At 45.0% G+C, this 23,554-nt stretch overlaps 1 long non-coding RNA gene and 1 pseudogene across 1 annotated transcript; both read left to right on the top strand.

The window, feature by feature from the left end:
* The first annotated feature begins 12,864 nt into the window (after positions 1-12,864).
* On the top strand, positions 12,865-13,906 carry LOC101426619 (centromere protein Q pseudogene; annotated as a pseudogene).
* Positions 13,907-16,577: 2,671 nt separating this feature from the next.
* Positions 16,578-22,848, top strand: LOC111765986 (uncharacterized). The gene is made up of 3 exons (XR_002798164.3): positions 16,578-16,974; positions 18,249-18,288; positions 20,561-22,848. It is a non-coding gene; the product is annotated as an uncharacterized lncRNA (long non-coding RNA).
* Positions 22,849-23,554: the final 706 nt, after the last annotated feature.

Raw genomic sequence — 23,554 nt, 5'->3', positions numbered from 1 at the left:
TCTTCTCTGGCTCTACCATCTCCTCCCCCTCCTGCTACTTGCCCTTTTCCTCCTCCTCCTCCTCTCTCTCTTACTGCCTCAACATATATATTTTTTTCACTCAAATTTTTGTATTGAAGTATATCATGCATACATGACATCTATAAGAGTGTAGTAAAAGTTGTGAACTTACACAACAAACATGCATAGCATATAGGACTCCCAGCATCGTGCCCCTACCAACCCACCCGATTATTAACACCCTCTATTAATATTATGTCTTTGTTACTGTTCACGAGAGAGTATTCTCATATTTGTTCTGTTAACCACAGCCCATCACCCACCATTGGATTCCCTGTGTTATACAGCTCCATGCTTCGTACAGTCCGTTCCAAGTGTACACTCGGTGGCTCTCATTTTCATCACAGAGTTGTGCTGTCATCACCTCAGTCAATTTCAGAACGTTTTCATTACTCCAAAAGGAAAAACCTCATACTCCCTTATACTCCCTGTTGTTGACCCTTAGAACTGATGTATCTTCCTTGCCATTGCTGCAAAATATTACAATATTACTGTTAACTCTCATCCACAAGTTACATTAGTTGTAATTTCCCCATGTATCCCCATATTTTTAACACTTTGTAATAGAAGAACATTCTTATATTTATACTATTAACCACAATCTTCTTCCACCAGTGAATTCACTAAGTTATACAGTCCCTAGATTATTCTTTAGTTTCCTTTCAATTGACTTTTTAAAAAATTGATTTTGTTTTTTAAGATTTATTTTATTTATTTCTCCCCCTCCCTCCATTCCCCATTCCCCCCATTGTCTGCCCTCTGTGCCTACTTGCTGTGTGTGTTCTTCTGTGTCTGCTTGTATTCTCATTAGGTGGCTCTGGGAACCAATCCTGGGACCTTCCGGAAAAGAGGCAATTATTCTCTTGTGCAACCTCACCTCCTCTGTTCTGCTACGTCTTCCCGTTTTCTCTCTGTGTTTCTTGTTGTGTCGTCTTGCTGCGGCAGCTCTCCCCATTGGCCAGCACTCCTGCATGGGGTGCTTTTCCCGCGCAAGGCAGCATTCCCACGCAGGGTGGCTCTCCTGTACAGGGCCACATTCCCGCATGGAACAGAATTCCACGTGGGCCAGCTCCCTGGGTGGGCCAGCTTGCCTTCACTAGCAGGCCCTGTGCATCGAACCCTGGACCTCCTATATGGTAGGTGGGAGCCCAATTGGTTGAGCCATATCCGTTTCCCTTTTCAGGTGACTTTCTTTCTTTTCAATTGACTTTTATGTCCCTAGACTTCCCTTTCAGCCACAGTTACATTTATAAATCATCCATGTTAGTTATACTATAATGTGTCACCATCAACTCTATTCATTTCCATACTTTTGCAGTTAACCTTGTTAAAAATTCTAACATACATTCAGCACCAGCTCCACTTTCAAGCCATATTTTAACTCCTAGTAACCTATACTCTAAAGCAGGGTTTTTTTGTATTTTAAAGATTTATTTTATTTCTTTCTCTCCCACCCCACCCCCCCATCCCCCCAGTGTCTACTTTCTGTGTCCATTCTCTGTGTGTTGTTCTGTGTCCACTTGCTTTCTTGTCAGCGGCACCAGGAATCTGTGTCTCTTTTTGCTGCATCACCTTCCTGCATCGGCCCTCCGTGTGTGTGGCGCCACTCCTGGGCAGGCTGCACTTTTCTTGCACAGAGTGGCTCTCCTTGCAGGGTGCACTCCTTGCACATGGGGTTCCCCTATGCAGGGGACACCCCTACATGGCACGGCATTCCTTGTGCCCATCAGCACTACACGTGGGCCAGCTCATCACACGGGCCAGGAGGCCCTGGGTTTGAACCCTGGACCTCCCCTATGGTAGATGGATGCTCTATCAGTTGAGCCAAATCCACTTCCTGAGAGCAGGGGTTCTTAACCTTTTTTGTTCCATGGATCAGTTTGCCAGTCAGGTGAAATGAATACTACTGTAATTTATTTATTGTATATATTCATAAATGAAGGAAATCCTAGGTTTCAGTTAGAGGTCGGAGTAAATAAACATAATAAGTTGATGTTTTTCAATTCAAGCTCACAGGTCCCCTGAAATCCCTGAAGTCCATGGACCCCTAGTTATGAAGCCCTGCTCTGGAGTTTATCTCTATGAGCTTACTCGTTGTATTTAGCTCACATTAGTAGAACATATAATGTTTGTCCTTTTGTGTCTGGTTTATTTCACGCAACATAATATCCTCAAGTTTCATCCATGGTGTCACATGCATCACAATTTCATTTCTTACAGCTGAATAGTATTCCATTGTGTATATACACCACATTTTGTTTATCCATTCATAGGTTAATGGGCACTTGGGCTGTTTCCACATTTCAGCAATTGTAAATAATGCTGCTATGAACATCAGTGTGCAAATGTCGGTTTGTGTCCTTGCTTTCAATTCTGAATGTATTCCTAAGAACAGGATTGCTGGATTATATGGCAGTTCTTTATTTAGTTTCTTTTTTTTTTTTTTAATATTTATTTATTATTATTATTTTTAATTACATTAAAAAAAAATATATGAGGTCCCATTCAACCCCACCGCCCCCGCCCCCCACTCCCCCCACAGCAACACTCTCTCCCATCATCGTGATACATCCATTGCACCTGGTAAGTTCATCTCTGAGCATCACTGCACCCCATAGTCAATGGTCCACATCATAGCCCAGACTCTCTCACGTTCCATCCAGTGGGCCCTGGGGGGATCTATAATGTCCCGTAATTGTCCGTGAAGCACTATCCAGGACAACTCCACGTCCCGAAAACGCCTCCACATCTCATCTCTTCCTCCCGTTCCCCACACCCAGCAGCCCCCATGGCTACCGTTCCCACACCCATTCCACATTTTCTCTGTGGACATTGGATTGGTTGTGTCCATTGCACACCTATGTCAAGTGAGGGCTTAGATTCCATATGGGTACTGGATGCACTCTTCCCGCTTCTAGTTGTAGACACTCTAGGCTCCATGTTGTGGTGGTTGACCTTCTTCAACTCCATGTTAGCTGAGTGGAGTAAGTCCAATAAGTCAAAGTGTTATTTAGTTTCTTGAACTGCCAAACTGTTTTCCACAGAGGCTGCACCATTCTACATTCCCAACAACAATGAAGGAATGTTTCTATTTCTGCACATCTTCTCCAGCACTTGTAGTTTTCTGTTTTTTATTTTTAAAATAATGGCCATTCTGTAAGTTGTGAAATGGTATCTCAGTGCAGTTTTGTTCTGCATTTCCCTAATAGCTAGTGATGCCTTCAACATATATTTCTTGAGTTTACCTTATTTACTCAAAATCCATCCATGCTTTATAAAAAAACTGGACCATGGCCTGCTGGTTGCCAGGCCCTGGGACTGGGAAGGACTTTCCTGCCCCAGTAGTCTTGAGACCCTCAGCCATTTCTTCAACCCCCCGCCCCCTAACAGCACACAGCACCACGTTCACTGCTCAGTACACATGAGTGCAACTGTAACGTGAATTTGAGCCATAACCGTGCACAAAGAGGACTAGCCTTGACAGTGTTTCTTTCGAATCCTCCCCCATGCCCAGGGCTCTGGGGCCTGGCTCCTAGAGAGGAAGGTAAGGGCCGGGGGCTCCACATCTCCAGCACCGTGGGGCGGTTGTCATTTGGGGGCTACTGCATCTCCCGGTGCGGCGTGGAGGCCTCAGACTTGCTGGGGTGATGGACTGGAATAAAAGCCCCTCCTCCAGTCCTCCTGCTTCTGTTCTAAGGAGCCATTTCTTGGGATTCATTTAATCACATTATTAGAGCCCCTGCTTCAGAGTCCTTGGTTCTCTCCCCAGAGGCCATTTATGTCAAACTGAGAAACAAATGCTGAGAATGGAGGGGATCATAGCGATGAATAAGTCAAAGTAAGTAGATGCTAACTTTTTCCTAGGAGAGATGGAACATGCACCCCCAAAAAAGCCAACTGAAGGTAGGGAACTTATGTCCCTCCATTATCCCTTAACCCAAATGTAACAAGCCTGCCAGGTGGCAGCATTCAGACGCGATGACTCTACCCTCTACTAGGTAGCATCTCCAGGGGCATGAAATGCAGAACTTTGCTCTTGAAAGGGATGAATAATTAAGGAATAATTTAGGATCATAAATAGCAGCCAAGAGTGTGAGTTCTGGGCTTAAAGATTTACTTACGATTATTCGCTAATATGACAGTTTTCCTCCTCCCCTCTCCTCCCCTCTCCTCTCCTCTCCTTTTTTTTTTTGGGAACCATGATGTCTATATGAGAAGCCAGAGCTCAACGACTGAGTCACATCAGTGCCCTGAGATGGTTTTTTTTTTTTGGTTTGTTTCATTGCTTGTTTATTTTTTGTTTTTGTTTTTAGGAGGTGCAGGAGAGACCTCCCATGTAGGAAGCAGGAGCTCAACTGCTTGAGCCACATCTGCTCCCTCTTTCTTTCTTTTTAATCCCAATTCCTTTTATTTTTTTTCCTGTTATTGCACTGGCTAGAAAAGGAGTAGAACTTTGAATAGAAATAGTGATAGCAGACATCTTAATCTTGTCCTGAGTCAGACCATAAAGCTAATATTTTACCCTTAGGTATGATATATGTTGCAACTTTTTTTTGGTAGATAACTTACATAGATTTGGAAAAGTTGCCTTATATTCTTAACCTAAAGGCTTTTTTCCACCTACATCATGTACATATTTTATTGTTTCTCTACTGAGATTGTGATATTATTTTAGTCTTTTATTCTGTACATTTGATGATTTCCATTGATTACATTTTTGGAAGATTGTACCACCCTTGCTTATGTTTGTTTGTTTTTATTCTTTTTTTCTATTTTCACCCTTGCTTTTTTTTTTTTTTTTTAGGTCCTGGGGGCTGGGAGCCTGGGACCTTGTATGTGGGAAGCAGGCATTCAACCACCGAGCCACATTGGCTTCCCCGAGTTGGCACTCCTGTTTGTTTTGCCTGTTGTCTGTCTTTGTTTCTTCAGGAGGCAATGGTCACCAAACTCGGGATCTTCCACATGGGGGGTGGGCATTCAACTGCTTGAGCCACATCTGCTCCCCTCTCCCTTGCTTTTTGAAAATAAGTAACTATATGGTGGTGATGTCTTAGTCTTTTACAAATCACTAATTTTTATTTTGGTAATATTTTGTTTGGGTCTTTTGCATCCATGCTTGGGTGAAAACTTAGATGATTGTTTCTTAAGATTATATGTATCCCTCTAAGCACAGCTTTAGACGTATCCCCCCTGTTTTGAAATGTAGTACTTTAGTACCATTCACTTCAAAATAATTTCTTATTTCTATGAGCTTCTTTTCAACCATAGATTATTATTTAGAGGTGCATTCCTTTATTTTCAAATATTTGGGTAGATTTTCTAGTTATCTTTCTATTCTTGAATTTTAGCTTAACTCCACTGTTTTATAGAATACTTCCTTATGATTTTTTTGAGACTAGCATTATGGACTATCATAAGATCAGTTTTTCCAGATATTCATATTCAGCTGAAAAGAATGCGTATTTCATAGTTGTTAAGTGTGGTGTTCTTTTTTTTCTAAATTTCTCTCCCCTTCCCTCCCTCCAACCCCCATTGTTTGCTCTCTGTGTCCATTCGCTGTGTGTTCTTCTGTGACCACTTCTGTCCTTATCAGCGGCACCAGGTATCTGTGTTTCTTTTTTTTTTGTTGTTGCATTATCTTGTGTCAGCTCTCCGTGTGTGCAGCATCATTCCTGGGCAGGCTGTACTTCCTTTCGTGCTGGGCGGCTCTCCTTACGGGACACGCTCCTTGTGCATGGGACTCCCCTACACGGGGGACACCCCTGCGTGGCACAGCACTCCTTGTACGCATCAGCACTGTGCATGGATCAGCTCCACATGGGTCTAGGAGGCCTGGGGTTTGAACTGCGGACCTCCCATGTGGTAGGGGGATGCCCTATCCATTGGGCCAAGTTCACTTTCCTGTCATGCATTTTAAGTCTTCATTTATCTTAAACTTATTTTTTTGAAAAGTCAGTATTCATTTTTTAGATTTATACTTCCTGGTGCTCTTTATTCCTTTTTGCATTATTGTTGGTCTTTCTTGGATCATTTATCTTCTGCTTGCAGAACACCTGTTAGAATATTTTTTCTTTAGTTCACCTTTCCTCATGAAAATCTCAGTTTCTTGTTTTCTGAAAAGGCTTCCTTTTGCTTTCATTTTCCAGTGACTTTTGGTTTAGTGCAGAAGTGTAGTGGATATTATTTTCTTTGATCACTTTAAAGAGTCATTCAGTTGTCTTTTAATTTACCTAGTCTCTACTGAAAAATCAGCTGTCAGCCTTATTGTTGCTGTTTTGAAGGTGCCGTGTGTCCTGCTGCCCCCATCCCCAAACTGGTTGCTTTAAAAATCTTCCCTATGCCTTTGGTTCAGAGTAGTTTTACTATGATGTGTCTAGGTGTGCTTGCTTGAGCTATTTAAAACTTCTTGAATAAGCAACTTCTAACATTTTGATAGTTTTGAAAAATTCTCAGATTGCATTATTTTCAGATATTGATTTTTTTGTCTTTTTGAGGTCCCAGGGCCAGGGATTGAGTCCCAGACCTCCTATGTAGGAAGCTGGGCACTCAACCACTGAGTCATATTGGCTCCCCTGAGTTGGTTCCTTCATTTCTTTGTTGTTTTTTGTTTGTTTGTTTGTTTTTTGGAGGCACTGGGAACTGAGCCCAGGACCTCCCATTAGGAAGCAGGGGTTCAACTGCTTGAGCCACATCAGTTCCCCCAGATACGGATTTTGTTTAAATTTTTTTGTCCCTTATTTCTGGGTCCCCAGGTATACATATGGGAGAAATTTTTCCATGGCCCACATGTGTCTGAAGCCCTATTCTGTACTTTTTATTACAGCATTTATTTCTTAGAGTGCTTCTGCTAAGGTAATTTCTACTGATCTGTATTCCATTCCATTCCCCTAATTTTGCCTATTGTTCTATCTACTCAGCCGAAATTCCTATTTTATTTGTAATTTAAATGATTGTATTGTACATTTCTAGACTTTTCTTTTAGAATTTTTTTGTTGTAAAAATAGATTCTAACACTGTGACATTCTACATCTTTTTCTCTATCTCTGATAACTGCAGAAGTAACTGTAGGAGTTGGACTTGGCCCAGTGGTTAGGGCGTCCGTCTACCACATGGGAGGTCCACGGTTCAAACCCCGGGCCTCCTTGACCTGTGTGGAGCTGGCCCATGTACAGTGCTGATGTGCACAAGGAGTGCCGTGCCACACAGGGGTGTCCCCCATGTAGGGGAGCCCCACGCGCAAGGAGTGCGCCCCGTAAGGAGAGCCGCCCAGTGCGAAAGAACGTGCAGCCTGCCTAAGAATGGTGCCGCCCACATGGAGAGCCGACACAACAAGATGACGCAACCAAAAGAAACACAGATTCCTGCCAGGGCCGCTGACAACAACAGAAACGGACAAAGAAGAAAAGACGCAGCAAATGGACACAGAGAACAGACAACCAGGGCGGGGGTGGGGGGGAAAGGGAGAGAAATAAAAATAAAATCTTTAAAAAAAAAAAAAAGAAGTTACTGTAGATTGCTCCAACTGTCACTTAACTCTATTTTTTAATCCCTTTTTCTTTTCTTTTCTTTCTCTTTTTCCTTATTTCTCGCCCCCACCCTCCACCCCCGTTATCTGCTCTCTGTGTCCATTTGCTGTGTGTTCTTCTGTGTCTGTTGTTTTCTCATCAGGCGGCTCTGGGAACCCATCCTGGGACCTTCTGGAGTGGGAAAGAGATGCTCATTCTCTTGCTCCACCTCAGCTCTCCAGTTTGCTGCATCTCATGTTGTCTCTTCTCTGTGTCTCTTTTTTGTTGTGTCACCTTGCTGCCTCAGCTCTCTGTGTGGGCCGCCCCACTCCTGGGTGGTCTGCAATCCTGCGCGGGGCTGCACTCCTTGTGTGGGGGCCGCTCCTTGTGCGGGGGGCACCCCTGTGTGGGGCGACCCTCCTCGTGTGTGGCAGCACTCCATGTGGGCCAGCTTGCTGGGTCTCGAGCCCTGGGCTTCCTAAATGGATCGGTGGAAGCTCTATCCATTGAGCCATATCCGCTTCCCTCTAACTTTCTTATTTGAAGTCATTTAAAGAGTGTTTTTGGCATGCTGTATTAGTCAGGGTTCCCTAGGGAAACAGAATCAACAAGGGATATTTGTCAATAGTAGATTTATCAGAGTCTCTCACACAGCTGTGGGGATGCACAGGTCCAGGTTCCACAGGCAGGTGGCAACCAGGAGCTCTGATGAAAGTCCAATGAAGATTATTCATGAGTTCTGGAAGATGTTGGCTGTCCAGAGACCAGCTGGGAAATTCTTTCTCAGTGCTTAAATCACTTCCCCTATTAACGGATTCAACTGATTGGGTTAAGCATCACGCATTGCTGATGGCAATCTCCCTGACTGATATAATTATAACTATCTATGATTTACCACTGCAGTAAAGTCAGTGGTGACTAAAGTCCATAAATGCCCTTGTATTACAGTTAGGTCAGTGCTTGCTTGACCAAACAACTGGGCACAATTACCCGGTCGAGTTGATAAAATAGCCTAACCATCACACATGCCTAGTAAGTTTTGATTGAATGCCAGATATTGTATATGAAAACATTGTAGAGGCTAGATATCTTTTTTAAAAAATTTGTTTAGATGTTATCTCTTTTCAAGGAGTATTTAATGTTCTCTGGCATGCTGATAAAGTTCTAGCAATGATCTTAATCCAGTAGAAAGTAGGCATATATTGTATTAGGACTGTTCTTTTTTATTTTTTTAACAAATCAATTTTATCGATACACGTTAATAAAGCACAAATCCATCCAAAGTGTACAATCAATGTATTTGGTATAATCACATAGTTGTGCATTCATCACTTCAATCATTATTAGAGCACTTTCATTATCCCAGTAATAATAATAATAATAATAAACAAACAAGGAAGAACATTCTTATACTATTAACCACAGTATTTATCTACCACCAAAATCACGATGTTTTACAGTCCCTACATTATTCTCTAGCTTCCTTTCCATTGATATAGGACTGTTCTTTTTAGGACGTACTTTTTTTCTAGGGCATAGCCTTTGTTAGGCTGCAACTGGCAACTGGTCAGTTTTCATGACCCTTCCACCTGAGTGGGTCCCAAATTCCTCCTCTGACTCCTCAATTCTGGGGCACTGTTGACATTTTTGTTCAGAGCTTTAACTTTCTGTTTGACATCCGAGTGTATCCTCTTGCATGTGCTTAGTCAGGCATTAGTAAAACCTCCGAAAGGTTTAGGCTCACTCCTCTGTGCTTCCCTCCTCTCCTTCTAGACCTGGTCCTCTTGGTAGTTGCAGCTGTCATTTTGTTTCCCAGGACCAGTGGGACAGCCACCAACCCCTGGTTGCCAATTTCTTCTAGAAGACTATTCCTGGTGCCCAGAATTAGCAAATTCCTGGGAGAAAAAGTGGTGTGTGTATATGTGTGTGTGTGTGTGTATATGTGTGTGTGTGTGTGTGTATGAGATGAGGGCCCTTCCTCAGTACATTTCTTTTCTTGCCCGGAATTTGGGCCTTCAGGTCTGTTACTATCTGACAGATGCTTTGTATATTTTACCCAGCTTTTTATTTGTTTGTTAAGAGGGAGATTAAATCTGATTCAAGCTAATCAGTCATGAATAAAGTGAAAATATTTAGAAAATGTTCAAAACTGCTATCCCAAATTAGTGGCAACATCCCTGTCTTCTCAAATTCTCCAAGCATTGCCATCCAATTATCTTACCCCTGACTTTGTCTCCAGCCAAATTTCCTCAGTCCTTTACCTCTTTCTGCTGGCTTGTCTTGCAGAAGGGAGTTCTCCTCTTTTGTGGTGAAAATGGCTGTGAGCTTGGTTACTTCCAGACTAGGATTTCTGAGAAAGAGACATTATCATGGAGCCTTCAGAAATTGTGGGATCGAGCCAGTCTGGTAGTCAAGGAGACCTAAAGCAAGGAGTTTCAGTAAGTGTCTGAGTGAGCTGTGGACAGCAGGGGAGAGTACAAACCGTAGTCTTGGAGGCTTCATGGCTGCCATTAGCTCCTCAAGCTAAGGGGATTCCTGGGATCCATCTTCTAGATATTTCCTGCCCTACAAAGTGGGGAAACTTATTCCCATGCCTATAGTCCAATGTGGTCTAGACAGTAAAGGAGTCGGGAAGCTAAAGAAAGGGTTCAGTCTTTTCAGACCTGGAGTGTGACTGTGGCAGTTTGAGATTATTTAGGAATTTCAAAAAGACAGTTTATGTTTATAAACTGGTCTGTTCCTTGGGTGTGATCCCCTTTGATTGTATTACAGTCAGCTGAGATGTCTGATTAAATTATGTTAAGATTAGGACTTTAATTCGACCACGTCAGTAGGATGTAACTCAGTTTAAGTCCCTGTCCCCTTGGTGGGCTACGTAAATGGCACTCACTCAAAAAGACACACAGAAGAAGATACAGAAGAAGAGAGAGCGTTGTCCATTTTGATTCTGGAGCCCCAGGGAGAGATGAGCCATTCACCTGATAGTTTAGAGTTGACCTTGTAAAGAGAGCAGAGCAGCTAAAAAGTGAAGAGGGACAAGCCCTCTGTCAGCCTACAGCTGAGATTGGAAGTAGCTCGGCCCATGAAGCGTCAAGAGGAAGAAGGAAGGTGAGACCAGGCAGAGGTCACCTACCGTCTTGCTTCAACACATGGCAACAGACTTTGGTGAGGAAGTAACCTGGAGCAGGACTCTTTAGGGCCTTGTAACGATAAGCTTCTACCCCAAGTAAATACCCTTTATTAAGGCCAACAGATTTCTGGTACTTTGCATCAGCACCCCTTTGGCTGATTAATACAGTGACTTCCCTGAATTTCTACTTTGTATTGAGGAGGGATCTGAAACCCAGAGACGGGGAAGCCGCTCACATCTCCGCATATGCAGTGAGCTGTTGTGGGAGGTAACTTACCAAGATTTTTAAAAAAAAACTTATTGTGATAACATTCATGCAATATAAAATTTCTCATTTTAATGGCTATCAAGTATAAAAGTCAGTGAGGTTAATCACATTCACAATGTTGGGTTACCATGGCAACCATCCATTACCCAAACTTTTCCATCACCCCAAACAGAAACTTTGTACCCATTAAGCAATAACTCCCCATTCCACCCCTGCTCCCCTGTACCTGGTAACCTGTAATCTACTTTCTGTTTCTATGAAGCTGCATACACTAGTTATTTCATAAAATTGAAATCACACAATATCAGTCCTTTTGTGTCTGGCTTATTTCACTCAACATGATGTCTTCAAAGTCTTTCTATGTTGTAACATGTATCAAAACTTCATTCCTTTCCATGGCTGAATAATATTCCATTGTCTGTATGTGCTACCTTTATCCATTCACCAGTTGATGGACACCTGGGCTGCTTCCATCTTTTGACTCTTGTGAGTAATGCAGCTATGAATATTGGTGTGCAAACATCTTTTTGAGTCCCCGCTGTCAGTCCTTCTGAGTGTATACCTAGAAATGAGATTGCTGGGACATATGACAATTCTATGTTTAATTTTCTCAGAAACTGCCAAAATGTTTTCCACAGTGGCTGCACCATTTTCCATTCCCATCAACACATGTGCATGTGTGTTCCTATTTCTCTATATCCTGGCCAACACTTGTTATTTTATGTCTTTTTTTAAATGACAGCCATTCTAGTGAGTGTGGAGTGGTATCTCATTATGGTTTTATACCTTGATTTTTAATGCTGAATGAGAACTTCAAGCTATGTAGCCTCAAGATTTTCCTGAGATGGGACCTGCCTATTGGGGACTATGGGCCACAATCATTCCTGAGCAGGGATGGGAGGTATAATGCTTCTGGGAATTCCCCTGGACAAGATGGAGCAGAATATGTGGGGGTGTGTCTTGCGGACTGAAAAATACTTAAAAAACATTCCTCTCAATTTAGAGCTCAGGCCAGAAATGGTGTGGGAAAGTAAACTTGGGTTCATACCTAAGTTGATGAAAACCATTGAAGGGAAGTAGAAGCCAACTTTGTTGAACTGAATGGAACATGCACTTCCTGCCTGCCAAGCTCACACCTGTTCCTCAGCTGACTGGGACCCCAAGCTCCTCTAATCCACCTTGAGCTACATGCCCATCTTCCTGGTGGTGACCATGGTCTATTGGGGCTACCCAAGACCATATAGCACCCAGTGAAGGCAGGACCAGAGTGCACGATGGGGAGACTTGGGGTGCTGTGTGAGGCAGATGGGTTGGGGGAGGGAAATTGGGTGGAATGAAGAGTCACTCAATTGATCAAGACCACCCCTCTTGATTGCTTCACCAGGCTTCTTCATGGGTTTTTCTCAGGAGTTTTAAGATCTTAGGAGGAAAGAAGCAAGTTTAGCCGCTGAGGCATGGAGACCCAATAGCTAACCATGGCATCCTGGTGCCTCGGATGGCCACTAAAGGCTTTCAGGTGTGTGGACCCTCCTGCCACTGTGAGGAATCTGCCCCTTTGGCATGGGTGTGGGCAGCTGGTAGTAGGCCCAGGCCACACCTGCTCCCCCTCCTGTCCTCCTCCTCAAAGTCTGTGTTGGATGTGGCCTTGCTATATCCTCGTATAAGATGCAAATGGCCTGGGAAGGAAACTGGAGGAGCTCGTGTCCTCCTCTGAAGTTACCTATCAGCATTCAGGGGTGTGGGGGGTGTGGAGGTGAGGGGACACAAGGGCTCAGGTGCTCGCTCAGCAGTTACGGACTGGAAGAAGAGGTTGTCAAAAAGGATCCTATAGCAGGACCTCACGGCTTTCGATTGCTTGGGTGCCAATTGCTCTGAGCGCTACTCTAAGAGGAGTTAGCGATTTTTGAAGCACTGCTATAATTGTTCCCATTTATATCAGGATGCCTGACAAAGCAAATGCCTCCAAGAACAAAAATTGCAAAAGTTTAAAAGAAACCCAAAAAAGAAAAACTCATGATGAAGAAATGGAGTTGTCAGAGAAAGAGGTTAGAAACTCAAATGAAAAAAATTTAAAAACAACCAAAGCATCTATCTTCGGAAGTGACAGGAAAAACAAAGCATCCTAATCTGAAACAGGTAAAAACAGCATCCAAAAGAGAAAAACCTGGCAACCTCTTTCAAAGAGTAGCAGAGAGTATTTGCAAACTATGATGGAATCAGTGATAATCGCAATTTTCAGTAACTGTACCAAAGAAAATGAACAAATCCAATGTCATCTCAACTGCCTGAAGAAAAGATTGCTACAACTGTGGGAAACACTTAAAGTCCCTGAAAATGGACAGGGCAGAGGACAGTGCTAATGAAGAAGGACTGGCATTATTGCAGGAAGAAAAAGAATAGTGGAGACCACGGAGTCAATGATGGGTAATATTCAAAACCTCAAAAGCAAACTTCGGATTCTGACAGGTGAGGTAGAAGAAGAGAAGGTGAAACAGATGCTTCAATGGACAGAAGTGGGGTCCTCTCTCTTCCAGAACTTTTTCTTTTTTTTTCAGGTTTATTTATTTTTACTTCATTTATTTATTCTCCTCTCCCCCTTGTCCATGCTCGCTGTCTGCTGACAGCATCTTGTGGTGGCGGGGTCCAGCCTGCCTTCACCAGGAAGCCCCCGGAATCAAACCTGGGGCCTCCCATATGGTAGATGGGAGCCCAATCACTTCAGCCACATCCGCCTCCCAGAACTTACGCAGAATAGTCTCAGAGCACGAAATTTTGATGCTAATTCCAAACCAGAAGTCTCTTCTAAAGGACTTGGATGTTCTTCATATTTCATCCCAGATGAAGGACATTTTAACTTTTATTGGAGAAGCATAAAAGAGACTGGGTGTCTCAAGTTTTTATATGAGATTGTTTCATATTAATTTAATGTTTATGAATTTGTAAAACTGTTACCCTACAATGATATTTCAGAGGCTGAGGCTTCTGTGGGAATTATTGTCCCTTTATAATTACAAGCACTTTAAAATTAGCATATGCAGATTTACCATAATCATCTAGTGTAGTCCTTTATTTTTTTCTTTTTTATACAACTGGGCAAGACTGGGAAATCACATTTATTATATTGCTACAACTCTGGCTATTTGCCTGGAATCATAAAATAAGAACAGCCATAGTCTAATAGTTAATAATGGCTGAATGGAGTTCATTATTGCTTACTGCTGATAAAATATGATGCTAAGTGTTTGTATAGTGCCTAGTACCTATTGCTATCGTTATTATCATTTAGCCGATAGCTTGCAGTTTGTGTCTGAACATCTAGATCTTGAGAAATCCCCAAATGCCTTTACTCTTTTACGTAATTCCCTAGTTTTTTGTGGAGCAGTTAAGATTTGCCAGGTGCCCTTAACTGTGAAGGCAGCATCTACATTTTATTTCTTTGGTTGAATTAACGAATAGATGTTGAATATTTATTTTTCACTAAGATCAAAGGATGCTTTTTATTAAAAAAAAAACTATTAAAAAGGAAGTTAAGCACATTCTCCTTAGTGATCCCTTAGAACAAAGACTAAACAAAAACCCTTCTTTCTAAACCATTTTGCCTCATTGTGATAAGCAGATGTACATATGCGACTAAGTTATCACTTAGCTATGTGAAAAGTCATTTCTTACCAACTACAGTCTTTTGTCTGGGTTACTTTTATCTATTTGTGGAATAAAATAACTACAATTTCTTTAAAAAGGGGAATCTAGTAGTGTTCACAGAAACCAATCTTTGCTTGGTCATGAAACCATGGATTTCCTTTGATTATTTTTGCCTTACAATAAAAGTTAAAAGGTTCATCTAGGTCCAGTGACTTCAACCGGGGCTTTGGGGAGGGGTGGGGTGTGGCGAATGAGTGGACAGGAGTCAGGTTCCTGCTGGAGTTCAACGCATGAGCACGATGACCTGGGGAAGAATTTGAAGGAGGAAGTTGGGTTAGGACACCCTTTCACGAATTCCCAGGTAGACTGTTGTCTTAAGATTAGACACAAACAAGGAGAACAAGGAAAGGTGGGTAAGGGCCTTACCAGGCCCAGCTCCCTTCTCTGGGGCATTTACTCCCTTCCCTCCTGCAGCCTCCCTCTGTACAGGCCTCCTCTGCCACCCCTCAGGTTCCCCAGCCTCATCCACTTGCCACACCTCCTAGTCTTTGTCTTGTCCAAGAGTCTCTTCCGGATCCCCAGGCTTTCATTTTCTGCTACCTCCTGGGTGCTGGACAGGAATTTTCTTCAGTCATCCAGGGCTTCCTGAGCCAAGGCTCTGTCTTCCTAATTTGATGATCTAAGTATGGACTCAACAGAGAATGGCTTTGCAAAAAGTCTGATGAGATTCCTGAGCTGCTTACTACCTGGAGCTGAATGGTAACTCATTTTTGGGCTCCTCCCTATTTATAAACATTAGGAAATGGAGGCATCCGGAAATGTCATTTAAAAATTCCAGAGTTCTTGGTGAAAACAAAGTGAGGTCATTGTTGCAGTGCCATTTATTCTAAGGTGTGCAGTGAGCGCTGGTTGTCAGGCACGTGAATGCTAAAGTTACAAATTGACCCAACCCTGCCTGGAGGGGCTGAGTCCATCAATGTTTTAGTGTCAGCTCTCAATTCATGTTCCTCACTCAAAAGCAAAGCAATGGGAAGTGGTTGTGGCTCAACATAGAGCGTCAGCCTACCATATAGAGGGTCCAGGGTTCGATTCCCAGGGCCTCCTGGCCTGTGTGGTGAGCTGGCCCACGTGCAGAGCTGCTGCATGCAAGGAGTGCCGTGCCATGCAGTGGTGTCCCCAGCGTAGGGGTGCCCCATGTGCAAGGAGTACGCCCTGCAAGGAGAGCTGCCCCATGTGAAAAAAGCGCAGCCCGCCCAGGAGTGGCACCGCACCCAGAGAGAGCTGACTCAGCAAGATGACGCAACAAAAACAGCGACACACAGTTCCCGGTGCCGCATGACAAGAATGCAAGCACAAGTGGACACAGACGAACACACAGCTTATGGACATAGAGAGCAGACAATAGGGGGGAAGGGGAGAGAAATAAATAAAATAAATCTTAAAAAAAAAAAAAAAAAGCAAAGCAAGAGCTTCAAGTGGAACCTGAAACTGCCAAAGTTTTGGATATTCTTTTCACAACATACACAAACGCACAGACACCAGAGGGAAAAAACAAATACTATGAGTTTATTACATAACCTCAGGATGTGTGTTCAGGAGGTTTGAAGTAACCCCCAGGAGTCCTCTTCAGAGCCAAAGGACTTTGGGCTGGTGGGTCCAATTCTTGCCTCCACTTCCAGATGGATGCGAACCCCTGGCCTCAGTACTGGCCTCCATCTGGGGGCCGGGGCAGCAGCGAGGCTGGACGTTAGGCCAAAACCAGGCAAGGACTCCAGGGTGCTGAACTTGCCAGGACAGAACAACAACGACCTTGAAAAACAAGTGAAGTAAACCAGCGCAATCCACACGCAGGCCCCCAGCAGGGCGCCGGCCTCCTCCGTCGTGGCCCCTTCCCTCAGGGAGGAGCCATGGCCAGAGCAGTGGATCCGAGGAGGGCGGAGCCCAAACCCCAGACCGCAGTGGCCGCCGGGAGGACGCTGCCCTCATCCTTCCTCTTGGTGTCCTGCCTGTTCCTGAGGAGACCGGTGGCCAGGAAGGCCCGCCCGGAACCCCCTGAGGGAAAGGCCGCCACCAAGAGTAAAGCTGGAGAGAACCCGCGAGTCCTCGGCCCTGAGATCCCGTTTGGAATGCGATAACAAGAGCTCCTGTGGAACGAGATCCGGTTCTGCTGGAGGTGAAGCCCTGGATACCTTCAAAAGGCCTCCCCATTGGCCCCCTGAGAACGAGCAGGTGGGGTAGCCAATCAGAACAGCGAACAGCTGGGCCCCTCCCCCAACATTAGGGAGGGGAGGCGTGAATAACGGCTCAGTAGAGGCAGCCAGTAACCCCAAACCCTCTGTCGCCTGGAGAAGCCCACCTCTACACCTTAGGTACGGAATTCTGTTCTTTTCTCCCATTTCTCAGTGAATACCTTTTACTGGCTTAACTAAACTGGCATGTTCTTAAATTCTTTTTTTTTTTTAAAGATTTATATATTTTTATTTATTTCTCTCCCCTTCCCCCCTCAGTTGTCTGCTCTCTGTGTCCATTTGCTGTGTGTTCTTCTGTGAACGCTTCTATCCTTATCTGCGGCACCGGGAATCTGTGTTTCTTTTTTTGTTGCGTCATCTTGTGTCCGCTCTCCGTGGGGGCGGCGCCGTTCCTGGGCAGGCTGCACTTTCTTTCACGCTGGGCTGCTCTCCTTACGGGGTGCACTCCTTGCACGTGGGGCTCCCTTATACGGGGGACACCCCTGCGTGGCAGGGCACTTCTTGCGCGCATCAGCACTGCACATGGGCCAGCTCCACACGGGTCAAGGAGGCCTGGGGTTTGAACCGAGGACCTCCCATGTGGTAGGCGGAGGCCCTTTCCATTGGGCCAAGTCCCCTTCCCCTTAAATTCCTTTTAGTAACATAGCCAAGAACCTAGAAGAGCTCATCATCCCCAACTTCACTGGTGAGTCAGCTAGGAGTTCTAGAGGCAGGTAACTCTCCCCAGCCCCCCGGCGGGGACTGGAGTCTAAACTTTTAATTACAGCCCTTCGTGCCCTCTTTTGGTTGTCCACCACCCCCTTCTGACATTTTGAATGGGTTCCTGGATAGGCTCCCACAGGACATAAACTCGGTCTGTCCAGACTTCCAGCAGATCCAAGGAAGCTCTGAGTGACGGATCAAACTGTCCTTGAGACCTGGCTAGACATACGGCTGGAGTGGAGCAGGAATCGGCTGAGAGTCGACCAGGCGGTCTCTGGGAGTTCAGAATGGCCATCACCTGTTGTATCCTTCCCTTAGGCCACCAGTTAACTCTTTTTAATTAGAAGCATCTTTAATCTTCTGATTACTGCTGTCCTCATTTGGATCTGTGAGATGCTTTGTAATGTCTTAGAAACGGAAAATGCATTTGCTAGTGAGATTTTGGTCACCCTTGGTAGCGCAGGAAAGTTCTGTTCCTTCTCAGCCCCCAGGGGGCCCTGACATTGCCTTGGGGCCCATGACGTTGTTTGCTGGAAAGGGCAGAACAATTAATCTCTAATATCTTAGTGGAGTTTTTTCCCCCTCAATATGGCTCCCTCATCTGTTTGCTCATTGTTTTTGTTCATTGTTTTTTTCCTTGTTTATGCTCATTTTCTCCTTGTTGTTTTCTGCTTGTTTATTTTTTTCTTTAGGAGGCACTGGAAACCGAGCTTGGGACCTCCCATGTAAAAGGTGGGTGCTCAACTGCTTGAGCCACATTTGCTCCCTGCTCTTTTGGGTTTTTTTGCTTGTTGTCTGCTTGTTGTTTGCTCATTGTCTTGCTTGTTGTTTTTGCTTGTTGTCTGCTCATTGTCTACTGTTTTTTTGTGGCTTTTTTTTGCTTATTGTCTGCTCATTTTTTTTTAAAGATTTATTTATTTATTTCTCTCCCCTTCCTCCCCACCCTGCTTGTCTGTTCTCTGTGTCTATTTGCTGCGTCTTCTTTGTCCGGTTCTGTTGTCGTCAGTGGCACGGGAATCTGTGTTTCTTTTCACTGCATCATCTTGTTGTGTCAGCTCTCTGTGTGTGCGGCGCCATTCCTGGGCAGCCTGCACTTTGTTTCGCCCTGGACGGCTCTCCTTACGGGGCGCACTCCTTGTGTGTGGGACTCCCCTAGCAGGGGATACCCCTGCATGGCAGGGCACTCCTTGTGGGCATCAGCACTGTGCATGGGCCAGCTGCACACGGGTCAAGGAGGCCCGGAGTTTGAACCGCGGACCTCCCATGTGGTAGACGGACGCCCTAACCACTGGGCCAAGTCCGCCGCCCTGCTCGTTGTTTTTGCTCGATGTCTGCTCTTTGCTCATTGTTTGTGGATGCTCAACTGCTTGAGCCACATCTGTCCCCCCTTTAATGGACTTTTTTTTTTAATCCTTTTCCCCTCCCCCTCTCTGCTGTTTTTGCTGTCTGTGTTCATTCACTGTGTGATCTTCTGTATCTGTTTCTCTTTCTGTCTTCTCATCGTTTTTTCTCCTCTAAGATTCACGGATTTGATCCTGTGGGGGTCCTGTGGGGACCTCTGATGTGGAGAGAGGTTCCCTCTCAGCTGCACCACCTCAGTTCCTGGTCTCTGCTGCACTTCAGTTTGACTCTCCCCTTCGTCTCTTTTGTTATGTCATCATCTTGCTCCATGGTTCACTTGTGTGGGCCCTGACTCACCATGCGGGCACTCGTGTGGGCACTCAGCTCACAGTGTGGACACTCCGTTCGCCACACAGACACTGGCTTGCTGCTCAGGCATGCATTCTCTTTTTCTTTTTTACCAGGAGGCCCTAGGGATTGAACCTGTGTCCTCCCATATGGTAGGCAGAAGCCCTATCACCTGATCCACATCCACTTCCCTAAATGGGCTTTATTTTTTTGGCTTTAAACAATAAAAATTTATTGTCAAACTTCTGAAGGTAAAAAGTTTGAAATTAGTTTCATTGGCCTAAAACCAAGGTGTCAGCATTGCTATGTTCCTTCTGGAAGCTCTAGGGAGAATCCATTTCCTGACCTTTTCTAGCTTCTATGCTAACTGCATTCTTCAGCTCATGGCCCCTTCCTCCATCCACAGGGCCAGTATTGTAATGTTTGCTCTCCTCTCTGACATCTGATTCTCTTAATGGACTTTTTAAAAAAAATTTCTCTCCCTTACCCCTACTCCTGTTCCCCCATCGTCTGCTCTCTCTGTCCATTTGCTGTGTGTTCTTCTCTGTCTGCTTGCATTCTTGTCAGTGGCACTGGGAATCTGTGTCTCTTTTTGTTGTGTTATCTGGCTACGTCAGCTCTTTGTGTGTGTGGCGCCAACCCTGGGCAGGCTGCACTTTTTTTTCGCGCAGGGCGGCTCTCCTTGTGGGGGCGCTCTCCTTGTCTCTCCTTGTGGGGGCGCTCTCCTTGTGCGTAGGGCTCCCCTATGCAGGGGACAGCCTTGTGTGGCATGGCACTCCTTGTGCGCATCAGCACTGTGCGTGGGCCAGCTCATCACATGGGTCAGGAGGCCCCGGGTTTGAACCCTGGGCCTCCCATATGGTAGGTGGACGCTCTATCAGTTGAGCCAAATCTGCTTCCCTTTTGATGGACTTTTAACATTCGGTTTAACTGTGAAACTCCCTGGTATAAAATGAGACTGCTTCCCAAGAGCTCTGTCAGATAGGCCAAAAGAAAGGTTTCAAGCCAGCCCCTTTACTAGAAAGAATCATGCACGTGGCTTGGTTGCTTTGGCCCAGAACCTGGGTCCAGATATCTTCCAGTCCTGTTTTTCATGGGGACGCCCAATGACATGGCTCTGAGTTCTCAATATGCTGAGAGAATAGCAACAGCTCCAAATGTCTCCCAAGACCTACGTGACCCAAGTGGTCAGCATCCCCTAACTTTTTAGGGACAAGTGACGTTATTTTGGGAGCTTCAGTTTGGAGGGTAAAAGTTAATCAGACTCGGTCTGGGATGCCAGATCAGCTGACAAACTCTTCTCCATTTTTCCTAGAAGAATGGGTGTGGCCTCTATCATGCCAGCAGACTCCCCGCTGGGGTGTATTCTCAAGAACTGGACAGCCTCACCCTCTGAAGGGTTGAGGAAGGAGAAACTCTTCTTCTGTAACACCGCATTGCCACAGAACGGCCTTGAAAACGGCTTGCAGTGGCCTGCCAACGGCGCTCTAAATCATAACCCTATCTTACAGGTAGATAGGGTTATGTGTACAATGAAAAGGGAAGCAGTCGGAGATTCCTGATGTCCAACTCTTGACGGCTCTGTCTCACAACAGGAATTTCAATGGGTTTTGCAGGTTGTGTTATGCTTGGGAAGTGAAACCACCCCCAGAAGAGAGAGGGCCAGAGAAAGAGGAACCTGAGGGAGAGAGAAGCTGAGAAGGAGGGTGATGCCCTACATGATACCCTCCTAGTTCTCCACTGGAGGAGCGCTGAGCCTAAGTCTCCCTTGGATTCCCTCCAGCCTCTGCGCCCCCACTGCATAACTAGTCCAGCAGGAGTCACTAGGAGTGGTGCATCTTTTTACCCTACCTGGGGACCCGAGAACGGCCTCTACCCAGTAAGGGAAGCAGCAGATGGAGACACGGGAACAATTACAGTCCATGTTCCCTTCTCCTCGACAGATTTAGCTCAGTGTAAAAAACAGTTGGGGTGATTTTCAGAGGACCTGGCTAAATTTACGGAGGAATTCCAGCAATTGTCCCTAACTTTTGAGCGAACATGGGGAGATACGCATGTTTTCCTAGATACCTGCTGCACCCCTGAAGATAAACGCTGCATTTGAGAGGAGGCCCAGGGACATACCGGTAAGATGGCAGCCCAACAGCCTCAGCACCCAAACCAGCCCTAAATGGGGCTACCAAAGGGGACAAGCAGACCTGTGGAAAAGAGACCACATGACGGCATGTTTATTAGGGGGAAGGAGAAAACATGTCATCGAGCCTGGTACCTATAATAAGCTGCAAGAAATAACCCAGGAAGAAAAGGAAAACCCTGCCCTGTTCCAAGGGAGACTAGTGGAAACTATGAGAAAGTATACCCAGGTTAATTTGGACTCGCTGGAGGGACAGATTATGTGAAAAACCTATTTTAAAAGCCAGTCAGCTCAGATATTAGAAGGAAGCTCCAAAAGCCAGCACTAGGACCCCGAACTCCAGTGAATTCTCTTTTAGAATCAGCTTTTTCTGTCTTCGGCAACCTCAACAAGGCCGTGAGGAGTTGAAGGTAAGGAGAGACTGGCAGAAGGCTCACCTTGTGGCAGTTGCCACGGGCCTGCCACCTGCCACCTTGGGCCACCCCGGCTCGGGCTCCAAAGCACTGAGATTGTGCTTCAACTGTTGAAAGTTTGGCCACTGGAAGAAAGATGGCCCCAGATCACCGCAACCCCAGAGGGAGCCCCCTTGTTTCTGCCCCGATGCGGGACGGCAGGCCATTGGGCTCGAGAGTGCACCAGATCATGAAGGGGTTACAGCACGACCGTGGGTCCTTACGGCATAGGCTGCAGGGGAAGACTGATGGGACCCGGGGCAGAAAGTGGCTCCTTGGACAACTCCATGGAACATCCAACTGGAGGAGCCCCTGGTGACATGTCACGTGGCAGGTAAGAATATTGACTTTCTAATTGATACAGGAGCCACCTATTCAGTTCTGACCTGTTACTCCAAACCCCCTCTCCCCAAATCTGTCTGGTAGTGCGTTATTGATGGTAAATATAAAATCAGATCCTTTACTGAGCCTCTCCTCTGTCAAATAGGAGACCTAATCATAAGCCATCAATTTTGAATTGTCCTTGAATGCCCTACCCCCTTACTGGGACAGGATTTACTTCATACCCTGGGGGCACACACCCAGGTAGTAGAGATAAATAAAACCTCTGGGATTCCTGTAGCCCAGTATGGAAGAGAAAAATATAGAACCTTGTGCATTGCCATGATTCTAGATAGGGAATTAGATGTCTTGTCAACAGCTAGACCCCAGGAAATCAATCATAAATCAATAATAAAGTAAATCCTGTAGTCTGGGAAACCGAGATTCTAGGAAGGGCCCTGGGTTCCCCCAGTTTCCATTGCTTATAATACCAGCCAGCCCTATCCTCGTAGAAACAGCACCCCTTAAGCTGTTAAGGGCCTCTGGCCTATGATAAAAAAGTTCTTGGAGAATGGCCTCCTAATTCCCTGCCAATCTCCTTGCAACGTGCCCATTCTTCCGGTAAGTCAATGGCACTCACCGGTTCAAAACTTAAGAACAGTTAATAGCTTTATTATACCAATCCATCCGGTCATGCCCAACTCTTTTTTTGTTTTTTAAATATATATTTTATATATATTAAAATATGTATAATATATATTAATATATATCACATATATTTTTAAAGATACTTAGATTACACAAAACATTACATACAAAAATATAAGGGATTCCCACACGCCTCAATCCCCACACCTCCCACGTTCCCCACATTAACAACTTCTTTCATTAGTGTGGTACATTCATTGCAATTGATGATCACATTTGGTGCATTGCCACTAAGCATGGATTATAGTTTACATTGTAGTTTATACTCTCACTCAAATCTCTAGGTTCTGGCAGGGTATATAATGGCCTGTATTGTTGTTGCAATGACATAAAGGACAATTTCAAGTCCTGAAAATGCCCCCATATTATACCTCTTTTTCCCTCTTCCTGCCTTCAGCACCTCCAATGACCACTGTCTCCACATCAGTGATATAATTTCTTCTATTGCTAGAATCACAATAAGTCTATAGTAGAATACCAGTAAGTCCATCCTAGTCCATATTTTATCCCCCAATCCTGAGGATTCTGGGATGGTGATGCCCACTCCCCCTCTAATTGATAGGGGACCTTGATCCCATATGGCTGATGGATGGGAACTCTCTTGGTTGCAGTTGTAGACTCTCAGTTCCTTGGTATGGTGGTTGTCCATCCTCACCACCTTCTTAGTTGTCTTGGGTGAGTCCAATGAACTGGA

This window comes from Dasypus novemcinctus, chromosome 12 (genome assembly GCF_030445035.2).
Source record: "Dasypus novemcinctus isolate mDasNov1 chromosome 12, mDasNov1.1.hap2, whole genome shotgun sequence".
Taxonomy (NCBI): domain Eukaryota; kingdom Metazoa; phylum Chordata; class Mammalia; order Cingulata; family Dasypodidae; genus Dasypus; species Dasypus novemcinctus.
Note: the sequence above shows the minus strand (reverse complement) of the source record. Positions and strands in the feature narration are given on the sequence as shown.